Raw genomic sequence first — 24,730 nt, forward strand, 5'->3', positions numbered from 1 at the left:
GAAGGATCAGAATGGCATGGGGGTATTTTCAATTTAACATTGCAGAATGTGAAAAATCCACGCTGGCTATAGTATACAGCCACTCTTGTGGCTGTATAATCCACTTTTTAAATGCATGTGCTAAGTGGAAATGATGCAATTGATTTCTTCAAAACAAATTAAATAAAATCCAACTTTACAAAAAAAGAAAGACAAGCAAGTTAAATTTCTGACTTTTACATAAAGAGATTAAAAACTTCACAAACAATTTTTGATTCCCAGTCAAAGGTTGCATACATATCATACATTTAAAGCACACAACCACACAAGAATTGTAGGAAATGCAGTTTGTTAAGAGTGCTGGATACTGTAGGTCCAAATTACAGTTCACAAGATTCTTTTTTTTGGAAGGGGGAATGTGCTTTAAATGTATGATGTGTAAGCAGCCATACTCTGGTGGATGTCAGTCTGAGACTTCTGTCCTTTGGTCACAGTTTGTGGTCCTCCTGACCAGTACAATGTGCTTGGACATCAGAAACTCTATGTGAATAAGTAACTGGGGAGGCATCATTGCTAAAATAATCTGTAGGCCTTTAGCCCCAAGCCAGTGGCCAGAATAGCAACATTTCATTTTGACTCCAGTCCACAAGTTGTCTCTTTTCTTTATACTTTCTGAGTTACCTGCCTCTACTTCTCAAGTCAGCTAATTTCAGCCCTGCCTTTTCCACTTCACTTCAATTTGCAACCTACCCTTCTCTGTCCACTCTTGTTTACATCCTACTCTTTGCCTCTTCATCACAAGATTTTTCTCCAGAAGTCCACAACCAATTATTTGTTTCCGCTGCTGAAACACATGGCTTGATGTGAGCTGTTGTGACTCTACAGAACATCAACATTTCCACTGCTGGACTCTACAGTTTCAGTGGAATCACATGTATGCCGCCTTGAGTTTGTCTGTTGAAAGAAAGGCGGGGTATCAATGTAAAAAATAAATAAAATACCCTCACTTTTTCATTCTTTCTCCATAAATTGGTCAGACCTTTCATTGCCATTTCTTTGTGTTGCCTATTTGCTATAATTCAGGGCTCTGACAGAAGAAAGTACAGAAAAGAAATACAATTAACAACAACAACAGTAGATAAAGCAAATTACCTAGAATGCTTCTGGTATTCTTTCCCACCATATGTCTTAGTTATTTTTTTCTCTTTACTGTGATGTGTAGCATATTGCCCAATTCCTTTAAACTATGGCCTGAACATTACTGCTGGAAAGTTTGCTTTTTGTAGAAACATTTGTAATTATTGATAGAACAAGTTGTCTACCAGATAATATTTTTTACAAAGTTTGCTGGTCTAGAGGAATTATTTTTGCTTTATATATGGGTTATCAGTTCCATCCCTGAACAAACCCATATTCTGCAGAAAATGGGAAATTACATTTAAAGACGTTGTGATGTCCAGGAGTGTAGTCGTCCAGGGTCTCGGGGGATCTTAGACCCCTTACTTTTTGCGGAGCTGGGTCCCAGCAGGGTCCTTATGTCTCCGGCATTCTCTGAGCCAATCAGCATGGAAGGGGGGGTGTTAGCCACTGGCAAGAGTCTTCTCATTTGCTTCCTTGTCATTTCCTGCTGATTGGAGCCAGAGTTTCTACTTCAAAAAGCCATGTTGTTGAGCGTGAGAATTCTGAAACTGCAGAAGAAGAGACAGTAAATCCTGATGATAGCATCTGATCTACATCATCAAGCAGTTTGGTGGTAGCAGGAGACCAATATGTAGACACTGAATCCAGTAATTCAAGCAATATATCTGACAGTGAGAAAGGACAGTCAAATGGTGACATTGACAGAGAAGCAGAAAGCAGTATTTAAGCCTGGCCAGATCATTCTGTAATTTTAGAAGCTTGTATAATCTTAGAAGGGGACATGGCTATGAGGGGGTGTGATTGTGGCTATCATGAAAGGATCCTGCACTTCTGAATTTGCAACCACACTACTGGTGATGTAATGTAGCATCAACCCAATGATACTAATTGGGTTGGTCTTCAGCTAGTCTCCATCTCTCAACCTAAACAACCTCACTGTAAGTAAGTGCTGCAAGGACTAGGACCCCCTGCCTGGCCCTGACTCCAGAGAAAGGCTGCAACCAATCTTGCAGTCTCTTGCATCAGCTGCTGGCTGGGTCAGGGGGCATAAAAGGCCAGCTGCCCTTTGGGTCATTGGGAACAGCTGTAGCACTGGAGACCTGTTCTGTTAGTGAGCATCTGGGTGCTTGCTTGCTTGCTTGCTTGCTTGCTTGCTTGCTTGCTTGCTTGCTTGCTTGCTTGCTTGCTTGCTTGCTTGCTTGCTTGCTTGCTTGCTTGCTTGCTTGCTTGCTTGCTTGCTTGCTTGCTTGCTTGCTTGCTTGCTTGCTTGCTTGCTTGCTTGCTTGCTTGCTTGCTTGCTTGCTTGCTTGCTTGCTTGCTTGCTTGCTTGCTTGCTTGCTTCTTTCTCTGGGTTGCTATTTCTTGAGACAGCTGAAGTCCCTGGTAAGTGCTGCAAGGACTGGGACCCCCTGCTTGACCCTGGCTCCTTGGGCGGTGGATCTGCTGCTGGTAGGGTTGCCCCTTGGGGAGATTGGTAGTGGGGAGGATGTATGGCACATGTGTAGTTCCTGCACAGGGTGAGAGCCTGTGCTGTGGACTGAATGATAGGAGAAATTTGTAAGATGCCTTCAAGTGACAGTCTGCAACTGGCAGAAGGTGGGTGTGAGACGGGGGGGGAGTAGATGTGCACTGTGTGAAAGATATTGAGTGGGTCTGACTGTTCCCAATTCTTGCAGAGGCCTACTGGGATAATTGGCTCAGTTAGGTTTTATTCATGGGCTCTTGTTGGGTCCATATCAGATGTTTAGGAGTCTTAGGGCTCATCCAGACGACTGCAAAATGTGTGACACACCTGCTATGTGTGTTCATTATTTTTCGGTCATCCAAATGACGTCTCGTGCTGTTACGCATTTTCACGGGTTAAATCCGCTCCTTGCAATACTGGCAAAAATGCGATTTGCTGTTTAAAATCGGGAATCATCCGCTGTGCCTTCAGGAGGTAGAATGTAATACCACGGACTTTACAGCTGATGGGTGGTTCTTGGGCATTTCCCCTTGCCCCTTCTCCTCATTCCAGCCAATCACATATCTGCACTTTTGCGCATGTGCGAGAATAAGCCCAGGAAAATTGAACCAATCATCGCAATGGTGGGGTGTTGGGGGAGTGTCTGCAACTACTGTGCAGATGCATTTTATTTTTTGCCAGCCACTCTGGGTGAGATCTGCAAGGCACAGCAAGCGAGAAAGGGGCTGCTGGTTGGTTTCACACCTGCCTCCGGAAAGCTTTGTCAATTTCATTCTACTCACTGGAGTTTTTGTTTCAAATCATTTTGCCGCGAGAAGGAAAGGGAGAAGGGGTGTGTGACACATTTCTTGCTATTTTGGAGAAATAAGTGCAATCGCCAGGGTGTGTATCTCCTTAAATATCCATAAAGGCAGAAAAGCATACATTCCATAAAGGCAGAAAAGCATATATAACCGTAATATCGCAAATATAAACAAGAAAGCAAGCAGGCTTCAAATGGGTAGACCTGGTGGCCTGGTCTACCCATTGAAATGCATAGACTTTCCAGACGCCAGGTCTACCCACTGAAATGCCAGATCTACTCATTGAAACGCATTGGTTATTGTGACGCCAGGTCTACCCATTGAGACGCATGGGCTTTTCTGTCCCCAGTTCTACCCATTGAAAGTAATGGGCATTCCCTGCCCTGCATATGAGTGGTTTGCTACAGCGTCCCCGCTGCCCGGAACCATAGAGACTGGAGAACCATAGAGCAAGAAATGTGTCACCCCCTCCTTCTCCCTTTCCTTCCTGCAGCAAAATGATTTGAAACAAAAACCCCAGTGAGTAGAATGAAATTGACAAAGCTTTCCGGAGGCAGGCATGAAACTGACCAGCAGCCCCTTTCTTGTTTGTATTTGCGATATTACGCTTAAACGAATGTATGCTTTTCTGCCTTTATGGATATTTAAGGAGATACACACGCTGGCAATTGCACTTATTTCTCAAAAAAAGCAAGAAACGTGTCACCCCCCTCCTTCTCCCTTACCTTCCCATGGCAAAATGATTTGAAGCAAAAACCCCAGCGAGTAGAATGAAATTGACAAAGTTTTCTGGAGGCAGGCTGAAACCGACCACCCCCCTCCTTCTCTCTTTCCTTCCACAGCGAGAACTCCTTTATAGCCATATTGTGCTTCATTGCAAAGGGGGAGAGGAGCATACATCATTTTTTGCTGACCAATTGGTTGATAGGGGGAGGTTTTAGAGGCGGAGCTTGGAAAAAGCAAAAAGAATGTAGGGGTCTTACTGCTGGGTGTGCAGGTGCAAAAAGGGATTTTTTTTAATTGGGAAAGAGCGAACTAAAAGGCAAAGTGAGGACTATCAGATGACAAACCAAATATGGAAACCGTGGATTATCCTGCTCTGTTTGGATAAGCCCTTAGTAAGGAGGAATATGGGTGATGCCACCCCAATTTCAGTGATCATGGGCAGACGGAAGTATGGCCATGGGGAGGTGGTGAACTACCATAGCAGATGAGGGCAAGGCTATCTATGCCTTGTTCCTCGCTCCCACTCCTCACATGGATGAGTTCCTCATTGCTCATCTGCTGTGCCCACTGGCCTGTGTGTGCTGTTGTTTAGTACCAAATTGGTGCACAATAAGACCACACTCATCTATGATTTGATCATGGATGAAGGGTCCAATTTGGTGTGCATTACCGAGACCTGGGTGGGTGAGCTGGGAGGAGTTGATCTGACCCAGCTTTGTCCACCTGGATACTCAGAGCAACACCAGCACAGGCTGCAGGTATGAGGGGGGAGGAGTTGCTGTTATCTACAAAGCTTCCTTCTCTGTCTCCAGAAAACCACTCTGTCTTGGAGCTGGCTATGAGGGCTTGCACCTGGTGTTGGGCCAAGGAAACAGGAAACTAGGGTTGCTGCTGGTGTACTGTCCATCCTGCTGCCCGACAGCTTCTGTGACTGAACTAGCGGAGGCTGTCTTGGCTGTGGTATTGGAGGAGCCCAGAATGATAGTCCTGGGTGATTTCCATGCTGAGGCTGCCTCTAATGTTCTGGCTTGGGACTTCATGACCTCCATGATGACCATGGCAATGTCTCAAGTTATCACCAGCCTAATGCATAGGGCAGGGCACACCCTCAACTTGGTTTTTGCTCCAGATGGAGGAAGGGGTGGTCTGGAGAAGGGTGGGTGGATGTCACCCCATTGTCATGGTCAGACCACTTCTTGGTGAAGTTTTAGACTTATGGCTCTGATCTTCCCTTGTGGAGGTGGTGGACAGATTAAGATGGTCCATCCCCAGAGACTAATGGAATCTACAGGATTCCTGAATGCCCTGGGGGAGTTCCCAGTAGATAGAGCAGGTGACCCTGTTGAAGCCCTTGTCACACTATGGAACAGCGAGGCACGTCAGGCTCTTGACATGATTACCCCTGAGCGCCCTCTCCAGCACTGTGGAGCCCAGTTTGCACCTTGGTGAGCTAAGGGCAGTGAAATAGGCTGGATGACGGCTAGAACACACATGGTGAAAGACATGTTGTGAGGCTGATCAGGCACACATAATACATCACAACTGTGCCTACTCGGTGGCGGTGAGGGCAGCAAAGAAGGCCCACTTCCCTGCCACCATCGAATCCTTAAGTAGCCATCCAGTGGAGTTTTTCTGTATCGTCAGGGGTCTGTTGACATCAACTCCAGGAAATTGAATTTTAGACACTTTGGAGGCTCACTGTGAATTGTTTGCAACACACTTTGAGGGTAAAGTTGCTTGCCTCCATAGCAATCTTGATGCCTCATTCACATCTACTATAGTCCCTAATGATGTGTCCAGTACAACGTCTGCTGCAACTCTTTGGGAATTGTTTCAATTAATGCGGTCTGATTACGTGGACAAGGTGCTTGCAATGATGCGGCCAGCAACGTGTCTTCTTGACCCTTGCCTTCTTGGCTTATTAAAGCTTGCAGAGGGTTTGACCGAGTGGATCCAGGGTGTGGTCAATTGATTTTATTTTATTTTGATTTTTAATATTTCTACCCCGCCTTTTGGCCAAAAGGCCCTCAAAGCGGCTTACGAAAGAGCACCAATATAAAGATACACCAATAAAACATCAATAATACATCAATAGAACATCAGTAATACATCAATACAACAATAAAAGCAATACAATTTGCAATACATTTCAAGGTTGTCACAAACTACCTCCCCCCTCACTTCAGCAAAATAGGTATTATAGACACTGGGCTACTTTGCAAGGCTAGCCACACTCTCTCAGTCATAGTCCTATCCCCTGTAATATAAATATAATAATTATACATTTTATTTGCATTGGCATTAACAGAGTCATTTTAGAATGTTTACATTAGAAGAAAATTACACATTACACTCCTGTATTTATTGCTACATTTTGTTTTTGAACTGACACACTACTCCCAGCTGCAGCTGCACTAAAGTCCTGGATGCCTGAATTGTTTTCTGTGGGACAATGATCATTTGTCCACCAGGGAAGACCAGCAGAAAAGGAACTTGCACTTTGCCACTTAGGAGCACAATCAATCCCAACAGTAGCATAATTTGTGAAACCTGCTCTGTACGGTGTTGAAAATGGAGGCACTGAGAACTTCTCATGTTTATCTTTTGCTGCCACCCCTGCATTCTGTAGAAAAAAATGTGTTATTGGAGGAGGGACCCAGCAGCCCTGAAAGAGACGGTGATCCGATCGCTCCTGAAAAAGCCCACCCTGGACCTATTGGTTTGTGGCAACTACCAGCAAGTTGCAAATAACCCCTTCTTAGGGAAGGTGATTGAGAGGGTTGTGGTGCAGCAATTGCAAGTACTCTGGGATGAAACAGATTATCTTGACCCATTCCAGTCTAGGCTCAGGCCTGGTTATGGGACTGAATCGGCCTTGGTTGCCCTGATGGATGACCTTTATCAGGCGAAGGACAGGGAGAGTGTGACCCTATTATTCTTACTTGATCTCTCAGTGGCTTTTGATACCATTGACCATGGTATCCTTCTGGGCCGACTTGGTGAGATGGGTATTGGAGGCACTGTTTTACAGTGGTTCTGATCCTATCTCCATGGTTGTTTTCAGAGAATAGCATTGGGTGATTGTCTTTCAGGCCCCTGGCAGTTGTACTGCAGGGTGCCATCTTGTTTCCCACACTGTTTAACATCTATATGAAGCCTTTGGGAGTGGTCATCAGGAGATTTGGGGCAAGGTGCCAGCAGTACGCTGATGATACCCAGCTCTATTTCTCTGTAACATCTGAATCGAGAGAGGCTGTGCAAGCCCTGGACCGCTGCCCGGACTTGGTGGTGGGCTGGATGAGGGCCAATAAATTGAGTCTGAATCCTAACAAGATGGAGGTGCTGTGGGATGGTGGTTCCCAAGTTTGGATAACTTGGATAGTAACAAAGATGAATCAAGGTGCACCCCCAGACAACAGACCTGCTCTTTCAGAGGGAGTACGACCCCATCCAAAGCAGGCAACTGACCAATTATCCAAACTTGGGAACCACCATGTATTAGGCACTTGAAGCAGATAGCATGCATGATCCTTGCCAGAAGCATTGAAAAACTTCCCCAATTCCCTGTGGGAGCAACAGAACTTGATGATGTCCTAGGGAGATTATACAAAAAATGGCATGGCTGCCCCATGAACAACAGCAGAAATTTCAAGACACATGGAAGGAGTTGTGTACATCCTAGCCACTGAAGGTTAAAGGGAAGAAGAAGAAGCCACCCTTGGATAAGGAGTATCAAGTAGTTTGGTTTATGTTAAAATGCTAAACAAACCAAATTTCTCCTCACACTTACCAAGGGAGTCCTGGAATTCTGTGGAACAGGTTTGGGATAATTTTGCACTGTCTGATAGCTTCTTACGCTAATGTTGTACCCAGAGTGGTTTATTGGTTGGCCTTTAGCAGTCTCTTCTGGATGAGCACCAATCTTGTACCCTCTGAATGTGGTCCAAACAAATAATGATTGCACCAAAATATATCATCAGAAAAGGGACACAAATTAATTTTGGAATCATGTTTCTATTTTATTTCATATGCCTTCAATGCTCTTCTAATAAGTCGCTGCAGAGAAATAATTGACTTGGTCATTCAATCTGAGCATGTAGTTGATGGTTATTAAGCTCTGACACATGTCTGTGGAATTTAAATAGTCAAAGTGCAATTCAAATTGGAAATGGAAACTCAGTTTATGATACAGTTGTACTGCATTACAATAGCCTAATGTAACAACCTTTGCTTTGACACTGAACAATTCACCTTCTAGTTTTTTACTTGTCTCTATTCTGGCTAATTCTCTAATCATGCAATAATCGGTTGATACACATTTAGACATTTGGAGCTACAAATAATCAACTTGTCATTAAACAAATATATTGTACTTCTAAAAAATTTTTAGGAGTATTCGGATGACTCCAAGCCAACAAACAGCTTTCTAGCAGATCTAAGATTCTTCTTCTTTTCTCTTCTTACTGCAAGTGTAACTGCTTGCGACCCAGGGGTGAAATAAGACGCAGACACAATATGATGGGTTAAACAACGGGCCACTTTATTAAACCAAATTCATATTATGATAATGAACCTGCAAAGGGGAACATAAGTGCGGGATTCAACTGGTGAGTCAGGCAAAGCCTGCTTGCAGCTATTTGGGCGACCCAAACCCCTGTCGGGCAAAGGGGTGCAATCTGTCAACCCCTTGCCCTGACCACACTCCAATTGTGCGTAGGGAGGCCAACCTGTGTCACCGCCCCCCAGTGCCCTGAAACTCCGGGTGGATGAGACCTGTTGGCCCCAAAGGCGACCCGTATCCTGCCCTCGGGCCGTAAAACCCGGAGCTGCAGGCCTCCGGAACCGCCTATCACCTCCAAAGGTGCCTAAAGTTGTCACCTAGCTGCCCTTCACCTTCAACCTTTCCTGCACTTCCTCAATAAAGCAACCATTAAATATTAAATTCAAACAGCCAAATCAACCTAATAACCACAGAAAAACACCTGTACTAACCCTGAATGTCCTTCCTGCTAACCACAGTATGGAGTAGGCAAAAGAAACCCGCCGGCTAAAACGCAGGCAAGCCAAAAATTCCTACTCGGCCCCAGAGGCGACCAAACGAATCACACTGCAGCAGAGGTAGGGTAGGGCGGGTGCCAAAATTATGAAGAGGGAGAGGGGGCAGACAGAGCGAGCCTAAATAAGCTCGTATGCCCCGCACCCTCTAGAAGCGCTCCATGACAGCATCACGCCAGCACGGCGCGCTTGCCCCTTCTAACATGGAGGCTCCGGATTCACCCGGGCCGCAAACGCACCCCGCAGCCCAGTAAGTCCCAGGTGCGAAGCGGGGTTGCCAAATTCCAAATTTGTTTTTTTACAAAAAGGAACCATTTGCAGGTTTGTTTAACAGAACTGGATGAAATTTGCAGACCCTTTTCAGGGAATTAACACTGCCAACTCTTGGAAGGATATGTGCAATGGATCACCTTTAAAGTTTGGGGGTGGTAAAAGAGGACTCAATCTCCTCTATTATTGTATGGGCAATTTATATTAACATAGCATACATTACAAACAAATAGATCCAAAGTGTTTTGTTTTAAAATTGGTTTTGGTGTACAGAATTAAAAAGGATTCACTTCTCTCCCTGTGGTTTTGTGGGCAACATTTTTATTATGACAATGGCATATATTATAGAGGTGCCCCTAAGAAAGTAACCTGGAAACTTTCAAAAGGATGGGTGCAGGGTGTAGGCAGTTAATGGGGGAAAACAGCTTCATCTTATTTATTTATTTATTTATTTATTTATTTATTATTTTATTTATATCCCACCCTTCCTCCAAGCAGGAGCCCAGGGCGGCAAATAAAAGCAGTAAAAACACTTTAAAACATCATAAAAACAGACCTTAAAATGCATCAAAACAAAACAACTTTAAAAACATTATTTAAAAAAGCTTTAAAAACATCTTAAATAAAAAGGGTTAAAACATATTGTTTAGGGGGGAAAAGGTTTTTAAAAAAATATTAAAATCATCTCTTGTTCTGTTCAACTGGCACCAAAAGCCACAGAAAAAAAAGTATAAACCTGACAGGAGAGGTTTTGTGGGCATTAAGAACAGAGGCAGAAAGACTTGAATGTCTAGCATTTTCTGAGCAAGTGCTGCTAGCAGAACTAGCAAAGAGCACAAGAACAAGCTTATCGCTTTACTGCAACATCCCTCTTGCAAAGCATTGTGATTGGAGAGTCCTGGTAAAATAATTTTCTTTGATTGTAAGCTAGACCTGTCATTTGCAAAAGAGCCCATCCTCCTTCTTCTCCTTACCCTAACATTTTGTATGGTAAACTTGGGGAGAAATGTTTTAGTTTTTGTAGATTTCTTGTTGGATCTTTCTTAAGTAGCCTGATTTGGTCTGGGATTTATCTGAATCCAATCCACTCACCCTTGCTTGTGGGATTTTCTGTCTCAGGTACCGATTGACTGTCCTTGGGTATGATGCACCTTGACGTAAGGGAGTGGGGTTGCTTTTTGCTGTTCTGTCTCAGGCAGAAATATTTCTTGGCCCAGGCTTTGGTCTGCTTGTCTGGAAAACAGAAGCTGGCCATCCCTGCTCCTAAGGCATGGTACACCTGAGCCACCGAAGCATGATAGGAAGGAAAGCAGATCAGGTCAGGTGATATAGCTTTAAATGATGTAATTTGCTTAAAATACATCACAAGCAATAGACAACTCATCCACATGAATATCTAGTGCTTCTCAGTGCAAACAAAGGAAAGGGAAAGGATCAGTAAATGATTCCCCCCCCCATAGTATCATTTTCTAAATACAAAGAAATGCAACAGATGAAGCAACATAATTTACTTTGACATGCCATCATTAAGTGCTAAGTTAAATTAATCAACAGCACCTTTGGGTGCAGCCAATGTATTCAGTTCCTGTCATGGCTGATTAGAATATCTGACTGAGCCGCAATAAAACTGAGTGAGTATTAATATAAGATAGTTTTCTTTTGTTTGCTTAATGCAGAGTGATTACTATTTATTCATTCTACCAATCACCATTTTCTCATAAACTGTGAGTGTTTTTCCTCTCTTGCTTGCAGTGTTGAAATGAAAAGGGTCATTATTCACATTTTTATTGTTGCCCAGAGCTTATGTTATTGTGAAATACAAGCATTATGGAAATTTAAATAGGTAACAAAGTTGCTTAACTAATCAGGTTTGCTCAAAAACATATTATTAGCAAGGTGAGGAGAAAGCTGGATGCATGAACATCCTGCAAATTTAATACTGGCATGTTCAGTCACTAATTGTAGAAATATTCCGGGAGGGTGTTTTGTCACATACATTTTTTCATCAAATAAGTGAAGCTAACTTTCGTGATAGATCAATGTTGTATTCTTCCAGCACTGCCCTTTTCAAAACAAGTTTAGGTCAATGTAATTTGATTTCTTGGTTGTTGAGTTCCTTGAAAATAAAAGTTGATTTTCAAAAAGCACTCTCCGATTTTCATAATCCACTGGGATACTGCCGGCTTCTTTCCCAGTCTCCTTCCCTTATACATGCTAATGCACTTTTGCTTTGGAATGCATGAATGCCTCCATATATTAGCCTCCTAATCACTTCAACCGAAAGATTTTTTTCCACATGGAATAGTAGACTATTGTTTTTCTCTGCCCAGCCTACATTATACAGGAACTTTTTTCTTTTTAAATGGTAATATTATTTTACACTTCTTAGGCTGTACAAAAAGTCCTCGAAGCACAAAAATATAAGGCCTCATTAGAACAATGCAAAAATACACTCTTTTTCAGAGGTTGATCCTTTTGCTGTGTTGAAGGAGTAGGTCACAGGTGTAATATGACATGTTATATGGATGCTCCAAGAGGGAGCCTACCTACATGGAGCCCAGTTCGTGTGACCTTTCAATACTTTTTGTTGAGGTAGAATTGCACTTCCATACATAATTCATTTATTACTGCATTTATATCCCACCTTCCATCCAATGAGCTAAATGGAGCATACATGGTTCTCCTCCAAAATCATTTTGTGACAACAACCCTGTGAAGTAGGTTAGGCTCAGAGACTGTGACTAGCCCAAGGTCACCCAGTGAGCTTCACAGCCAAGTGGGGATTTGAACCTTGGTCTCTCTCAGGTCCCAGTCCAAAACTCTTAACTATTATACCACATTGGCACATTGAGGTTCTACATTGATCTCCACACATCAAACTCCTGCATCAGGTCTTATGTTTATGGTGGAAAGGGCTGATACCCTCACTCCTTCACCATGGGAAGAGGCACATTGGCTCAGCAACAGGGATGCAAAGAAATGATATGCCCTACTTGTCACAAGCCCCTTGGAGTGTTCCTGGAGTGATAAGGAAGAAGAGCTAGAATGGGACCCAAGTGAGGGACCCAGTGGCTTGCAACAGGGAGATGCTGAAGCAGAAGGCTTTAGCATCTTTGACAGTGACAACTTCTCCCCTTTAGCTCCACTTACAACAGAGGGAACACTGGCTGACCAGGAGCCAGCCCCTTCTCCTCCCCTCCACCCCCTCTTTGCTCAAGCTGCTACCATTGCCATGCACAGCTCTTCTAGAGGAGGAGGATCTTGATGAGGTGTTGCCACTACCATCACCCCAGATGCAGAGACAGAAGCACTGGCAGACTCAGAGGGCCCCCAATTTTCCAACTAGGAGGAGTGCTTACTTGCTCTTGCATTCCCATTCTGTGACACCTTCCCCACGCAAGGAGAAAGAGCTCACCTCAAACCTACTTAAGGGTTCTCTGGGAAGGTGTCCAAATGCTGTGTCAATGCCTTAGCTTTGAGTACTCATGCTTACTTATGCTATGCAGAGATGCAGAATCCTGTGTAACCTGTAAGATGATCCAAGAAATCCTCTAGACTGAAGTTCTACATTGAACCAAATGGAGAAAAATACACCAGTGGGTCTGAGTCTGACTCCAACAGGGTTGGCCAGGACACTACTGAGATGTAAGGATTATGCAAGCTGCTCGATGGGAAGAAGGAGAAGGAGCATGAAGAAGAAGGAAAAGAGGTTCTTCAACTCAACTCATGTAGTCCTGGTCAATAGTACTGAACATCTGTTTCAGGAAGAAGCAAGTAGAGATGGACTGAATCCATCCCCCTTCTCTTAAGTAGATGACTGAGAAATGGACATAGTCTCACCTTCTAGACTGGGTAAGAGATCTGGACATAGCATGTAATAATGCATGTGTCCCTCTTTCTGTTAGTGACAAGCATGCAGAAAGAAGACTTGTGGTCCATAGGGTTCCAAGCAACAAGGCAATTTCCCATTATTACTTTTCAGGTAAAGAACAGTGTGGTGGTTATTGGTGCATAAAACAGTTTTGATTGAAAAGGGTAAGTCAAAAAATGATTCTCCAAGTTGCAATCTCATTGTGGCATCCACAGCTGTATGGCATCTTTAGCCTACAATGAATATAGCATATGAATGCTGTACAGTCTTGAAGAATATAAAGGTGATTTAAAAAAAAAAAGCCAGTGTTGCTCCTCATAAAATAGTTTGAAACATATTGGGGGTCCACTGTTTTTTTTAATCAATGAAATCTGTGTTCTGGGTTCTCTGGAATCAGTTTGGAGATTTATTTTGTTTTTCTTCTTTGCTTTTTATGGTGCTATCCCCGTTGTTCGTGACAAATCTCTATGGTAAAAAGGGTCTTAGACCATGGTTCCACAGTACAAAGGGAGCTGGTCCACGCGCTTGCTGAGTAGGGAATGGGGAAGAAGTTTGACACGTGGAGAACCACGCTGAGATTGGAAAAATGAGAAACATAGGGAACCAAAATTGACAGATTTTCCATCCCTACCTGGGCATGACCAAACCCAGCCCCTGCAAATTGCCAGAGTCTCTTCAACCAGGAGATGGCCCTAATAGTTTCATTAGTACTTTAGTAGTACTTTTTAGCCCCAAGTACTTTACTCTGAGTCAAGCTCATTTTCAGTACTAGAACCCCAACGCTGGGTGAAAAGTGCCCAAGGGGGCACTCAGGGTAAGTGAGTTTTAAGAAGAGAGGAGAAAGATTCTGCACTCCTTGTCTGTCTATTTCTTTGCTCCTCAAACCAGACCCCTTCTTCTAAATGTCTACAAGATTGTGGCAGATTGAGGCAGTACTACTCTTTATACCAGTTGCTGGGAATCACAAGTGGGGAGGGTACTGTTGCACCAGAGCTTGGAAGATTACTTTTAAAAAGTAACAAATTACAGTTACAGTTACATGCCCCCCAAAAAGTAGTAATTACCGTTACAATTACAATTGCTCTGAAAGTAACTGATTACTTTACTATTACTCAAAAGTAATTGCTACAATTACATTTTAGTTACTTTTTTATAAACAAAACTGCCTACAAGGTTTTGGCCTTGGCTGCTGCACATCTAAGTAGCTTAAAACAACATTAAAAATAAGCACACACACACAGAGGGTAGTAGAATAATTTCTTTTATCCATAAGATTAACAGAATGGCATAACAGAATCTCACATCCCCTCCACCCCACCCCCAGCAATGATGACACCCCAACACACATATTTTTGTATATATATATATTGCCTCCAGCTCTTTTCTCCTTCCACTCCTGTCAATTTTTAAACAATTGTTTTCTCCACGCCATCTCACTCTCCACCTCCTCCCTCGTTGCCTCTTAAGCACCCATAGAGCATGAAGGAAGAACAACACTGTATAGAAGCCCAATTTGAAGCACATGATTTTTATTCACAAATCAGAGGAGCAGAAGACTTCCCCTGCTCCCCCCCCCAAGTAATGCACAAAGGTAATGCTGGAAACATTACAATTACTCCTCAAAAATAATGAAGTTACTACTTGTTCTATTACCAGCAAAATGTAATGAAGTTACCCGCTAGTTACTCAAAAAAGTAATAAATTGCAACTAATTCGTTACTTGTAACTAGTTATTTCCAAGCTCTGTGTTGCACTCAGGTCTTGCTTGCGGGCTTCCCATGGGCATCTGGTGTTGACCATTGAACCGCACTGTCACCGAGTCTGTTTTTCCATCAAGTCTGAAAACCTGTAACTAGGGGGAGTTATGTCTTTGCCCAGTCTGGGAACGGACTGCCAAGGCCGTTGCTATGGTAACCATCACGATAGACTGGGAAAAGTTCTAGCAGCTATCTCTGTTAAGCTGTGTCTTCTGTGTATTGCCTCTGAACTGAGAGGTTGTCTTTTGTGTTTACCTTTGAAGAGAGATGTACCAGAAGGGGGGTGACTGAAGAAACTCTACATGTATTTACTCTTAAGCTTTTGGCCGTAATGTCTTAATAAAGACTCTTAATATGATCTAATGTTCTGAAGAAGTTTCTTGCTCAACTTAACTCCAACATAATGTATGCTGTTTCACGCAACAACGCACACACGTCAACAGTCATTATGGGCCCAGATCCACAGCGCATTACATGGGAGTAAGTTGCTGGTCTGAACGGCAGACGGAGTTCCAGAGGGCAGCTTGATTGATTGTACCAGACAGAGGTGAGCAACATGGCTGTAAACCTGTCTGGGGGAGGCTTGCCAATGGAAAGATTGACAGAAAAGAATTATGGCAGCTGGAAGCCAAGGATGCGGGCTTTGCTGATAACAGAGGATTTATGGGACATTATAGATGGACCACCCCCGGCGGTATTGACTGCGGCCTGGAAGCGCAAAGATCAGAGGGCGCAGGCGTTTGTAATCTTGGCTCTATCGGATTCTCAACTGATGTGTGTGAGAGATGAGCCGTCGGCTAAACAGATGTGGGACGCGTTGCAGGATTTGTCCCAGGAATGGCAGCGGAGGCAGGAGGCACAGAGAGCCGAGCTGATGGAAGCTGTCAGAAGCAAGGAGGAGAAAAGTGCCGAACCAGAGGAGGCAGCCGAAAGCAAACAGGATTACAAGCATCAAAGGCTGAAGTCTTGTTATGCCTGTGGGGCCTGTGGGCATCTCCGAAAAGACTGTGCAGTCAAGCGCAACTCCAGGGACGGAGGCTTGAAGCAGGGAAGTGTGAACTTTGTTTGTAAACAGAAGTCTCAAGATTTAGGACCTGTTAACTGGCTTGTCGACAGCGGGGCGAGCCATATATTAATTAAAGACAGAAGTTTGTTTTATGCTTCAGAAGAAGTGCAGGATTTTGTGCAACTTGCGGATGGATCACACAAAAGGGTGGAAGCCAGAGGACTGGTGAGATTTAATAAACTTGGGATAATGTCAGAATGTTTGTTTGTTCCAGAATTGGCTCATAATATTTTATCAGTTCAAAAACTGGTGGATTCTGGGTATTGTGTAACATTTGATAGAGGAAAATGTTTTGTGCAAAGAAGAGGCAAAGTTGTCTGTCAGGGATTCATGACACAGGGCCAGTTTAGAATGACCGTGGGTGTGAAGTGTGCTGATGCCTTGAGTTTAATGGGGCGGAAAGAGAATGACGGTCAGAGCTGTAAGAAGACAGCTGTTAAAAGCACACAGCCACAGTATTCATGTAATGCAGTCAGGCTGATGCCTGAAAGAGTGCATCGCAGCCGAGTTTACAAGCCACAGGGTAAGAGACGTGGCAAACGTGCACCTAGAGCACAAGAGAATGCATATTTCAGAGTTTGGTGTCCAGAAACACAAGCGCAAACATTTAAACCAGATCTTGACATAAATCTGAAAGGCACGGAGACAAAGAGTCTGGTTTTGTCAGGAGCAAAGACAGGAGGTCTTGAATGTTTTGCGGATGCAGATCATGCAGGGGAACTGAGCAGTCGTAAGTCAACCTCTGGCATAGTTGTGATGTGGCACGGGTCATGCATTGACTGGAGCAGCAAGAAACAAAATGTGGTGGCAACCTCAAATGCAGAAGCAGAGTATGTGGCTCTATCACAGGCCTGTAATGAGCTACAATGGTTCACAATGCTCATGCAGGAGATAGGCATTGATATGCAATTTCCGATTACTGTATATGAAGACAATCAGACCTGCATCAAGATAGCCACATCAGAAGCTCATACCAAAAGAACAAAACATATTAGTGTCAGATACTTTCACGTGAGGGATTGTGTGCAGCAGGGGTTTGTTAACCTGACATTTTGTGACACTAACAACATGGTGGCTGACATAATGATCAAGCCTTTGTGTGAGGAGAAATTTGGCAAACTGGTGACAAGGCTTGGAATGAGTTGAAAGTTGATTGAATAAAGTTCTAGCTAAATGTACAGAGATGTTCTGAAATGTACTGTAATGTACTGAGATGTAATTTGGAACTGTATTGCAAGATGTATTGGAGAAATGTATTGTTGTTATTGTTGTAATGAGTTACAGACATGATGGGAAAAAGGGGGATTGTTGACCATTGAACCGCACTGTCACTGAGTCTGTTTTTCCATCAAGTCTGAAAACCTGTAACTAGGGGGAGTTATGTCTTTGCCCAGTCTGGGAACGGACTGCCAAGGCCGTTGCTATGGTAACCATCGCGATAGACTGGGAAAAGTTCTAGCAGCTATCTGTGTTAAGCTGTGTCTTCTGTGTATTGCCTCTGAACTGAGACGTTGTCTTTTGTGTTTACCTTTGAAGAGAGATGTACCAGAAGGGGGGTGACTGAAGAAACTCTACATGTATTTACTCTTAAGCCTTTGGCCGTAATGTCTTAATAAAGACTCTTAACATGATCTAATGCTCTGAAGAAGTTTCTTGCTCAACTTAACTCCAACGTAATGTATGCTGTTTCACGCAACAACGCACACACGTCAACATCTGGTTGGTCACTGTGAGAACAGAATGCTGGACTAGACAGGCCTTAGGCCTGATCCTGCAAGGCTGTTCTTAAACACACTGAACTGCCGCCACCACGTCGGCTTTGGTTCTCTAAGCCCTGTTCAATGCTGGGTTGTTTGAGACTGTTAAAAATTGGAACACTTCCTTGAACAGCATTAAAAATGTCCATGGGGCTCAGTGCTATTTGAAAACCAGCCAACTTTTATGAAGGGGATTATGTATGTCTGTAGAATAACAAGTACTGTGCTGCCTATGATGTATCTAAAATTCATAGAAAAGTACAGGAGCAGCGAATTATTTATTTATTGTTTAAAAGAGCACGAAGAAAGAAAGACCTTTCAAAAGAATTTAAAATTAGTAAGAGCACAATAGAGCCAGACATTTTTGAAGATTTTCTTATTATCCATGACTAGGCCCTCTGTGTGTTCCTTGATATCTATAGTTTGGATGTGATACTTTTAAAGAAATTTCTGTGAGTCTCAACATAATGTTATGTTAAATCTGCTCACAGAGGAACTGCAGTATCTTCTCAGAAAGAGGAGACTATACTAAAAAGGGATTTAACTTTGCAAATTTGATTTTGGTAAACAGGAAGGGGGAGAAAGGGTATATAATACAATAAAATAGCATGCGTCAAAGAGAGACACTGATTTTAAATTCACGAATAGGCAAAAATCCTTGCAGTTTAAGAATGCACCTATAGCCAACAGATATTTCGATCAAACTTTACAAAGCAGGGAAATTGGGCAGCTACAGTGAATGCACCAGGGGAGCAGAACACCTGACCTCCTTTCTGAGATATTGTACTGCCCTACAAATTTGTAAAAATGCAAACACAATTTGGGTTGGTCTTTCACAGTCCAACTCACTTCCTGGGTAGCTTGGAAGAATTTGGTAACATGTGCCTCTGAGAATATGGTGAGTGGTGGCAATTTAAATTTTAAACTGCAGAAGATGAAGGTCAGAGTATGGGACAAGGTCAGTAATAGGATTACATGTACTCTGTGAAGATGGCTGATTTTTAATTCATTTCAACAAGTTATGAGACCATTGACAGAAAAAAGTCCAACAGGGCTCTGGATTTTTTTCTCTTGTTTTACACGTTGAAGTCTCAATTCTTTCTGACTGTTTTGTGTATCACCATGAAAATTGTTAAGCAAGCGTTTCTGAGTTCAGGACTATAAGGTTTGTAAGGTTTTGTTTTGAAATGTGCTTATTGGAAGCATCAGAATGGCATGGGGGTATTTTCATTTTAACATTGCAGAATGCGAAAAATCCATGCTTGCTATAATACGCAGCCACTCTCGTGACCATATAATAATGCTGCTAGATTGGAAATGTGGGGGGTTTGAGATTAGACTTAATTTTTGAACTTTATGCTTGGGACTTTTGCACAGCTGAAGGAGGACTGGGGAAATGTTAATATAAACTGACCAATAAGAAGCTTGCTTACCAGGGACTTTCACATTACTGATTTAGGAGCCGGTGAGCCACCTAGTGTTCCTTAGAGAATAGTTTATTTATTTATTTATTTATTTCTTACATACCCCTCACCACAAGGTCCCAGGGCTGATGACAACAATAGAATATGCCACGATAAAAACAAAGAAAACCATTGGACAAGATCTAGTGCTGCAACTCCACTAGCACAAAGTACTTTAGTACGAGAAATGGGACTTCTTCCTCTCCTGTCCCCTCCAGCCAGCTGTGTGCCCTCCAAATCAGCTCCAGAGGCTTGGAGGACTGTCTGGCGCAGACTTGGAGAGGAACGCAAGGGGAAGGAGGAAACAGAAGTCCTGTTGCACCGGGAGAACTCGACTGGCACAGCACTGGATATGCTTCATAGTAAAGCACCAATGCATGTTACAAGTAACTTGAACCAGTGAGGGGGGACAGACAGAAAGGCAACCTATGCTTCCTCTGCTGATTTTTTCTTTTAAAAGGGACTGTTTGTTTGTTTGTTTGTTTACACAGGCGTTGCTCCCTCTCCTTCCTCTTTTTTTGTTCTCAGAGTTAGTCAGAGATAGGGCTATCTACATGGTGGTTTAGTGTATGTCTGGTCCTACTCACATCTTTTAATTCGCATGGTTCACATGATGTTACTGGCAAACAGAACCTATCATGCAGTTTTCCCCCTGTAAATCTGTACTAACCCAACCCTCTGATAATACGAAAAGGGAAGGGAAAAAAATCTTCACTCCGTATCTCTAGTACTTTCAGATGCTGTGCTTTGATGCTTTTAGGTGGGTGTGTCAAATGTTCCCCTCTCCACGCCCACTCCCTCCGTTCATTTCATTTCTTATAGGCTGAAAAGCAACTTGCGGCTGCTCTCCCATGTTCTGCTAGTATTTTTTATGTTGCTGCAAATGGTGCCTTTCTTTTATTTTCCCTTTAACTTGTGCACAAAAGCATAACACCGTTCAAACAAAGATTTATATTTCAGCTGTATCCTACAAGGAAAACACAGATATTTGCACTTCTGGGTGTTTTTTTTTTTAATGAAACTTACCGGTAGAACAAACTGAGCACGCTTGGTTGCCAAGTAACCAAAGGAAATGTTAAATTAGAGGGTGTGGTCATTAGTAAACTGCGTGATTGATCCTTCCCCTCAATGTGAATAGAAAACACAGTGTTTGCTGCTGGCATTGAGCCCTTACTGTGTACTGTGCAAATAGAAAACAGAGGTAAAAACAGCCCATAGTCAGAGCTGCCCCTAGGCACCGGGAACTGGGGCAGTTGCCCCGGGCCCTGCGCTTTGGGGGGGCCCGCACTTGGCGATGAGAAGCTGGGCTGTGGCAGGGTTTTTTCTCTTCAGCCATGCAGTCTCGACAGCCGCTTCCCGCTCTTGGGGAATCTCCAGCTCTTCGGCTGCATCATAAGCAGTTTTCCCCCTCTCCACTCATCAGCTATGAAGTGGGTGTGCGTGCAGCGCTTAGCTAGCTAATTTTAGGCGGGAGGTTTGATTCCCCTGCCTGAGTGGCTTCCTTGTGCTGCCTGCCGCCCGCTCATCAGCTGTGCGGCGCTTTTACAGGCAGCGCTTGCCGGCTTATTCTGGGCGGGAAGTTTGAAAGAGAGAAAGAATGTGGGGGGCCCCCAACTATGCTTTTGCACTGGGCCCCGCACATGCTAAGGACAGGCCTGCCCATAGTGCCTGTATGTGCAAGCCTCATGGCTCCACAATGGGCTGCAACAGCATGTATGACTTTATTTCTTTGTAGTAATAAACCTGGTTTCTTTATTCTTTCAGCTACCAGCCTTAACAGACTAGTTATTTCTGTACTCCGCTGCAATGTATATCACCAAATCCAACAGATACAACACACTAAAGTGATAAAACATGTAAAAGGTTCCAAATGGAACAGAATAACAACTCATATTGCTCTGTTCCATTTGGAACCTTTTTTTACATGTTTATCAAAAAAAATCAAGAGCAGTATAAAAGGAAATCTAATTTTAGAGCTTTACTTTTGTACAATTCTTGAATTTCCTCCCCAATACTGATTCAAGCTGAGGCAGGGATGGGATGCTCCTGGAGCCACTGAGAAAAGCAGCCTTGCATCCCTTCCCCAGCAGCCAGTGAAGTGGGAAAGTAGAGGTGGGGAATCTCAAACCATGATGATGCCATGTCTCAGATTTTATTTTACGTGTCGAGCATGGAGAGGGAGATGCAGAGAGTCAGGAGATGCAGATGGGGCATTTTCAGTAGCATCTGTTTTAGACTGAATAATTCCTTTGTGCTTGTGTATTTGGAGATCAGCTTCCCTGGGCAGTATCCCATAAGGAGAATATCACACACCGCCATTTAAAGCACAGATATGAACCCTGTGGCTTTAGGGCTGACTGCAGCCCTCCGCCTACTTTTATGTGGCCTTTGGACTCACTTCAAAAGCCCTCTGCAAGTGATGATCAGTTCAGATCTGTCTTAAGAGTGTTATGTCCTTTTTCTGGCAGTCTGCTTGGCAGGGAGAACCTGGGGAGAGAGAAAATGAGTGATGTTGAGAGAGAGAGAGAAAGGAAGTGATGGCGTTAGAAAGGGTGGTTCTATCCACTTTTTACTCTGTCCCCATCCTTGCTGGTTTCAGCCCCACTCATACTCAACCTGTGTCCTCTGACAGATTATCTCACTGCAGGGAAAAAAAAACCTTATCCAGCCTGATGTCAAGCACCAGCAATCGCTCCCCCCCCACAGATTATTATATTATTATTGTTAGTCGCTTGTTACACAGCAGTCTCCAAGCAACATATTTAAAAACACAGACATAAATATGATATTAACATATTTATACAAAGAAACCAGGCAATTCAGAAAAAACATACAACACAGCTCTTCTGTAACAGTTGCAGGAAGCTTTGACAGCACGCTAACAGCAAAAATGTCACCATCCTAGTTCAACAGAAGTCTGTGGGAAAAGGCAAGTTTCCTGCTGGTGAAAAGATATCAGTGAAATTGCCAAGCAGATCTCACTGGGGAGAGAGTTCCATAGATGAGGAGCCACAACTGAAAAGGCCCTCTCCCTTGTAATCATCATAGTAGCAGTAGTAGATTTTCTATTTAAAATATTCTCACCATCTCGTAGAATGAAAATGCAAAACATTAAGCACAAATTGATTAGCTGTGATAGTAGAAAAAAACCTAAAACAATAAAGTTGTTTTAAAGAATATAACCCCAAATTGCATTACAGCAGCAAGTAAATCATCTGGTGACAAAAGAAAACAATGAATTCTTCTAACAGTTGTTCCTAGGCATGACTAGTCACCACAGAGAAGAGCTAAATGATGTGGCAACTAGACACCTGCTCCTAAAAAAAAATAAAAAGTTTTTGATGTGGTGGCAAGCTTGCTCATACTTGTCACCAAATGATTCTGAAATAAACTGTTATTTCAAAACATACCAGCAACAACATGGTTCATTTTCTAAGCCAAGGCTCAGACCCTCCAAAGAAGCAGCAGTTCAAAATGGCCCCAGAGCAAAGCAACAGAGGCCTTTCTCTTTCCTTTGCCTTTGTTTTGAAGAGCTTTCTCCAGTAAAATGAAGGATATGTGCAACATTCCTCAGGGAGGTGAGATTTTGCTTCCCACCTGTAGTTTTACTGAGGCTAGCTCTTCAAAGTAGTCCCCTATGCAGAGCAACAGAGACATTATCCTTTGTACAGGAATCATGTGTTGAGGAACTGAGGAAGCACTGCCCCAGGGCAAAATCCCACCCTTAGAGACGGCTCTTGGGGCCAGAGGATTCCTTGCTGGGTCAATTTTTGATTCTCCAGTAGCACTTTTTCTGGTTGCAACCCTTGAAAACCAATGCTTGGAAAACTCAAGTTTATCCTGTCAAAAAAGGAATTAGTTCCAGTTAAAGTTCGTACTTGTACAAAACCAACTACCTCAGTCCAGGTTCATCCAAATTATTTTTTAGTTCATAAAAAGTTCATCCTCAACCATTTTTCCAGCATTCAGAATGATAACAAGCTGCTGTGTTGAAACATAGGGACCAAAAGTAAATCAGGGGCCACACACAAATAATAAGATGGCTAACAAGAAGAATGTCAACAGGCAAACTTACCCTCAATTGTATTTCCATACTAGAAAAGGCTATCTCTGTTTAATTTTTGCCTGCCACTCAGCTATTAAAGGCACAAGACATCATTCATTTTGTTTCTGTACCTGTACTCCTTGCTGCAATGTGCACCTGTTGGAAGAAAGCAAATCTCTCCAATAGGGAAGATGAGGGAAATGCCTCAAATTCTTTACTTCTGATTGCTTAGCAACTGTGATTAAGTGACCAAACATCCTTAGCAACAGCAGCACCTTCATATTGCAGGTGTCTTAGAACATTGCCTCCATATTTTGCTTTCCAACTTTCTTTATAGATGACCAATTGACTTATTATTTTAATAATAATAATAATAATAAAATTTTATTTCTAGGCCGCCTATCTGGCCGAATTAACGGCCACTCTAGGCGGCGTACATAGACTAAAATATAACATAGAGTAAAATATAACATATAATACTAAACAAAACCCCTGTAGTCTATAGACATCCCGAGCAGCAGGTTCACGCACACATACACACACACGGTCTCTGGCCCCTTCAGCACTTGCTGCTTTTGTAGCTGGAGAGAGACAGGGCCCCACCCTTCCAGGCCAGGTGGAAATCAGCCAGAAATGCAGGGAGCAGGTCTTGCAGAAACTCACCCAGGTAGATGGTCTCTGGCCCCTTCAGCAGTTGCTGCTTTTGTAGCTGGAGAGAGACAGGGCCCCACCCTTCCAGGCCAGGTGGAAATCAGCCAGAAATGCAGGGAGCAGGTCTTGCAGAAACTCACACAGGTAGATGGTCTCTGGCCCCTTCAGCAGTTGCTGCTTTTGTAGCTGGAGAGAGACAGGGCCCCGCCCTTCCAGGCCAGGTGGAAATCAGCCAGAAATGCAGGGAGCAGGTCTTGCAGAAACTCACACAGGTAGATGGTCATTTTTTTAATGAAAGCTTAGTCCAGGCCCTCTGCTTGGAGGAAGGGGGATGAAATGAAAATGAAGATGAACTAGGAATCATTCAAAGTTCTACCCCAAAATGAATGTAACTCACTTTTAGTTAATCTAACAATTGTGGGAAATACTTTCAGGTGTTGTTCAGAGATTTTTGAACTAGTTCAGTGAACTTCATTTAACCCAACAAGTTCAAAATTAACCTGGGAATTCTTCTCCATCTCCAATTTTCATTTGAGCTGCAGAAGAATTCTGAAGCTTATACTGCTTATCTCTTCTTTAAGGTGAGCATTACAAGATCTAGAAGCTTGCTTCCAGATCTGTCCCTGGAAAAAGTCACTGGCACAGTCACTAAGTGAGCATGAAAAGCCACCCTCAAAGCAAC

The 24,730-nt window shown here is 43.2% G+C and overlaps 1 long non-coding RNA gene across 1 annotated transcript; it reads right to left on the reverse strand.

The window, feature by feature from the left end:
* Positions 1–21,358: 21,358 nt before the first annotated feature.
* LOC133386785 (uncharacterized) lies at positions 21,359–24,306 on the reverse strand. The gene is made up of 3 exons (XR_009763289.1): positions 24,061–24,306; positions 23,428–23,553; positions 21,359–21,839 (listed from the first exon to the last, which is right to left on the reverse strand). It is a non-coding gene; the product is annotated as an uncharacterized LOC133386785 (long non-coding RNA).
* Between the last annotated feature and the right edge of the window lie 424 nt (positions 24,307–24,730).

Source organism: Rhineura floridana, chromosome 6 (genome assembly GCF_030035675.1).
Source record: "Rhineura floridana isolate rRhiFlo1 chromosome 6, rRhiFlo1.hap2, whole genome shotgun sequence".
Taxonomy (NCBI): Eukaryota; Metazoa; Chordata; class Lepidosauria; order Squamata; family Rhineuridae; genus Rhineura; species Rhineura floridana.